At 38.8% G+C, this 5,085-nt stretch overlaps 1 long non-coding RNA gene across 1 annotated transcript in view; it reads right to left on the reverse strand.

Annotated features, from left to right (window-relative positions):
• Nucleotides 1-5,085, reverse strand: part of LOC110303732 — a 53,332-nt gene that overhangs the window by 23,577 nt on the left and 24,670 nt on the right. The window contains exons 2-3 of the long non-coding RNA XR_002378953.1: nucleotides 3,130-3,264; nucleotides 2,607-2,678 (exon numbers count right to left, since the gene is read on the reverse strand). This is a non-coding gene — a long non-coding RNA (uncharacterized LOC110303732). The remainder of the gene's footprint in view (nucleotides 1-2,606; nucleotides 2,679-3,129; nucleotides 3,265-5,085) is intronic.

Genomic DNA, 5,085 nt, shown 5'->3' on the forward strand with positions numbered 1-5,085 from the left:
CTGGCTTGTTCCTCATAAGGCCATGGAGGGATGCTGCTCACTGGCTTGTTCATCATAAGGCCATGGAGGGATGCTGCTCACTGGCTTGCTCCTCAAGCTTGCTCAGCCTGCTTTCTTAGATAACTGAGGGCCACCTGCACAGGGTTGCAACTACCCACAGTGACCTGGGCCTTCCCACATCAATCCTCAATCAAGAAAATGTCCTACAGGCTTTGCTATAAGACCAATCTTACAGACGGAATTGAGAAATTGAGAGTCTTTCCTTCCATCTGACTCTTGCTGTGTAGAGTTGATAAACAAACAAAAACCTAATTGGACAGTCAGATGTAGCTAATGGACTGACACCTAGTTGAAAAGCTATTTTAATCATTTAAAGTCACTCTACACAAAAGTTCATCTACATATGGATTAAAGACTTCAACAGAAACATGAAACTCTGAAACTTCCAGAAGAGAAGGTTGTCACAACGTACAAGTCTAGGCAAAGCTTTACTAATAGAACTCTGGTCACTCAGGAAAGAGGGTCAACAGTTAACAAATGGGACCTCATGAAATGGACAAGTTTCCACAGAGCAAAGGAAACATTCCAGTGACAAGACAGCCTACGAAATGAGAGGAAACCTTTGCCATCCGTCCACATGACAGAAGATTAATCTCAAGAAAACACTAAGAGCTCAAAAAACAAAACAACCAACCTAATAAAAATGGGCTGAAGATATGAACAGAGAATCCTCAAAATAAGATGCAAAGGACTAAGATCCCTTACAGGTCTTCAACATTCTTAGTCACCAAGGGAATGCACATTAACAGTACTTGAAATTCTATCAGAATGGCTATCAGGGAATAATCAAATAACAAATGCTGTCGAGATGGGGGGGAAGGGAACATGTATTCTCTATATATGGGAGTGCAGACTGATGAAGCTACTATGGAAATCAGTGTTTGCACAAAAGCTAGAAATGGAACTGCCAGATGGGGCATCGTCCTTAAAGACACCATATCCTATTAGAGATATTTGCTCGTCCACGTTCATTACCACACCACTCTATTCACCATAGCTAGGTCTGAAGGCTGATGGTGATAACATGATGCATATACACAATGGAGTTTCACTAAGCTGTAAAGAAAAATTAAATCATGACATTCGCGGGTAAGTGTATGTTACTGTTAAAACATTATACTGATAGAGGTAAACTAGACATAGAAAAAATAGCACATGTTCTCCTTCATATAGTATTACTAGCTTTGAATCTCTAATGCATGTTCAATTTGTAGTTCCTCTAGAAGCCAGGAAAGTAGGAAGAAGCCATTTGGAGTGAGATGCCTTAAGAGATGGGTGAAATTAGAATGTAGGTCATATGAAAGTAGCGGGGAGAAATACTAGGGGTAGATAGGTTCCAGAAGAGAGTGGTGTTTAAATACCCAGCATGGCTAGAAAAAATCTGTTCCTAGAAACTTTTATCAAACAGAACCTCCAGTGTCTGGTGTGGGGTCCCTCCTTATGAGTTATTGATCAGAGGGACCCCAAAGGCCTCCAAACAACACAGACTCTTATTTGCCTACCAGAACTGGTTGATAAGATCATATAGCTGAAGACGTCACAAACCTCGGTTGTACGTTATAGAGAAGTCAAGAGAACTGATCTGGAAGCTTCTTTGCTGATTCACTGTCATTGTGTTAGAGGTGCTATTCAGGATGCTGAGGGAGTCACTGGTCTTATCCAGCTGTGAACCCCAGGAACTATGACACTAACCTGATAGGCATGATGTGCCTATGTGTGCCACAGTGGCATAACAGTGATGGGACTTGCCGGCCACTCCCTAAATGGGCCTACTCCACAAAAATAACCTATCCTTGCTACTTAAAACCCAGTCAGGAATCCCATGGTGGAGGCCAGGAAACAAAGGCTCAGTGGATGAAGGCACTTGCTGAGCAAGCCCAGAACCCACATAGCTTGAGCCATAAAACCTACCTAAAGGTGGAAGAAGAGAACCAGTTCCACAAGTAGTCCCCTGACTTCCACACATGTGCTATGGCATGAGTACACAGATGTTACACTAATACATTTTAAAAACATGTTATTGGTAGAAACAGCTATAGAGCATCTTTGATTTCTTACATATATAATTTGAAAAATAGAGTGATAAATAAGGACTCTGAAAAGTCTGTTTCTGTACAATAATGTCTTATTTCATAAAAAATTGTTATTTTTTTGCTACCAAAAAAGAAATGTGGGAGACAGAGTAACTAGCAAAACACCATGATTGTCATCTTGACCATACAGTATTAAGTGAGATAAAATATTGTTTCTAAATTGCTATTCTTAAATTTACATTTAAGTGCTTGGAAATTTACAAGCATAATGTAATCTTTGGATTACTGGATAAATTTAACCTGGTAAACATAATTTGGCTCTGGGTCATGTTCATCTAACCTTGATTCAATCATTGAGCACAGAAACCTATGGCTATTATTAGGAACTCAATCTAGAGAAATTAATTTCACCTTATTATAAGAGCTTTAAGCCCCAACGGAGAAAGCTAAGTGAGTATTTACATCTAACTAATAAGAGGAAACTGGGCAGAAGCCAAGCTGCCCGAGGCTTACCTGTAGTCAATTTTAAGTATTCCTTCTGAAACTTCCCAGTCCTGTTGAGAATTTCAAGTTTTATGTTACAATCTATGAAAGAAAGGAAGAAAAACCAATTGCTAAATGCATTCTTAGAAATTTCCCATAGTGATTTGTCAAGGCAACTTAGTGTGTGCATCCTGATATCAGGCCATTTCTGTGAGTCAGCAGTAGTTGTAATATATAGCTTAGAGATATATAGATATGTAGCCTAGAGATGGCTCAGTCAAGTTACTAAACGCTACTGAATTTTAAAAGGATCTATCTTAAATTGCAGTTGATATTAAAAATAAGTATTTCCATTATTTGTCAAGGGCATGAAACATGACAGGCACCCCAATATGTGCTTTATACCTTTAAGTTTATTCCTTATAAGACTGACAAAGTATGTGTGACCCATTTTTCTCTTCACTTGAGAGAGAGGTGCCTGGGACAGACAAGATAAGCCATTTGCTTTGGAACATGTTGCTTCTGAATCACACAGCCATGAATCTAATCAAACCTTTGACTTTCAGCGACGTGCTCATCTACATGGTTCTCCGTTTCCTCGGTCATAGTTGGAATTCTCTGATAGTTTGGCTTGATGAAGAAGAAATGTACAAAATGAAAAAAAAAATCCGTCAAGTACGTTTTTGACCTGTAACAGAAAGTTAGAACCATATTCACAATCTGAGTTGAAGCAGTTGTGAAGGGCCAAGGAAAAACTGCAGGAGGCATAGATGTGAGGTGGTGGACTTTGGGGGGACCTTGGTTACTTTTTGAGGTAACCCCTTTCCTTGGTACGTTGACTAAGAAAAATCAAGGACAGAAAAGCATCTCTCTTAATGTTTGCTTTTTACATTTTATGTGTATGAGTGTTTGCCTGCATGTATGACTATGTGTGTGTTCCTTGTCCCTCAGAAGCCAGACAAGGGCATTAAATCTCCTGGAACTGGAGTCTACAGATGCTTGTGAGCCGCCATATGGGTACTAGGAACTGAACCCAGGTCCTCTGCAAGAGCAACAGGTGCTCTTAGTCACTGAGTCATCACTCCAGCTTCTCTAAGGTGTTTTTCTTTTCAGAATTATTACATGATATGATGCATATAAAGTTCTTGGCACTATCTATGACATTATCACATGACAAAATATATCATGGTTATTGATTTATTGATAAGGAGCTGAAACTTAGTAAGCAGTATGATGTTTGACTGAGTCCAGACCAGAGGAAAATGAAAATAAATGCCTGATAGACGCAACTTAAGGGTAAGAGGGGATCCCAGTTGGAAGGGGCTCATTTATTACAGCAGCAAAGGTGTGGCAAGGTTCACGGTGGTGGAATTGTGGGCTGGGCACTTCATGCAGAGAAAGCAAAACACAACACTGACGTTCATCTGCCTTTTCCTTTTTCCTTTTATTATTCAGTTGGGACCCAGTCACCAGGTTATGGGATAGTGGTACCCACATTCTGTATAATTTGAGTCCCATCATTAAGTCCCATCTGGAAATGTATCAGATGTACCCCAAAAGTACTTCATGAACACCCTAGGCAATTCTGCAATTAAATTGACAATCAAAATTCACCACCACCACAGACAGACATACTTCGAATGGAAACAACTAACATATCCAACAATTTATGAGTGGAAAGATAAAATGTAATGCATATGATATATGAATATATTAGGATATTACGCTTCAACATAAAGCATGAAGCACTGATACACACTGCCACACTATTGAAGCATCAAAACTTACGGTGAGTAAAAGAAACCAGTCATCAAAGGCCATGTATTATATAGTCCAATTTATATTCATTGTCCAGAGTGGGACATTCCATAGACATGAAACACAGACTTATAATTTCTTAGAGCTTGAAGATATGGAGGTACTAGAGAATAGTCCGTTACTGCTCATCACAGTGGATTTTTTTTTAAATGAATCACAAATCATCTAAACTTAGAGTGGGTAATGGTTGGACAATTGTATTAATATATAACAGCTCTTTATTATAATATATACTATATGATATATATGTGTATATATATATAAAACACATATATAGCATAGTATATTATATATGGGTAATTGTATGCTTTGGACCTATACCTCTATAACTCTCTTTAAAAAGACAACCACACAAGGAACCTGACCAAACAAACAAACCAAAAAAATAAAAAACAGAAAAACCCAATGAATTTCTTAATAAAACAAAACCTAACTGAAACAAATGAGAGTAACTGTGCATTATTTCATGACTTCATTGCACAGAGAAATCTTTTAAATAATTTCAAAAATCAGGAATTTGAGTTGATTAATAAGATAGATCTTAAAAATCATGTGGGTGTGTGACGGGCGAAGCTGTCACCTGCAGTAGACCTTCAACAAGGTTTAAGAAAGAGTGGCTAGAGAAGCAGTCTTGTACGCTCACCTGAGATGTCAGCCCCTCCCTCCCTCCCTCCCTCCCTCCCTCCCTCCC

This window comes from Mus caroli, chromosome 10 (genome assembly GCF_900094665.2).
Source record: "Mus caroli chromosome 10, CAROLI_EIJ_v1.1, whole genome shotgun sequence".
In the NCBI taxonomy this organism is placed as follows: Eukaryota; Metazoa; Chordata; class Mammalia; order Rodentia; family Muridae; genus Mus; species Mus caroli.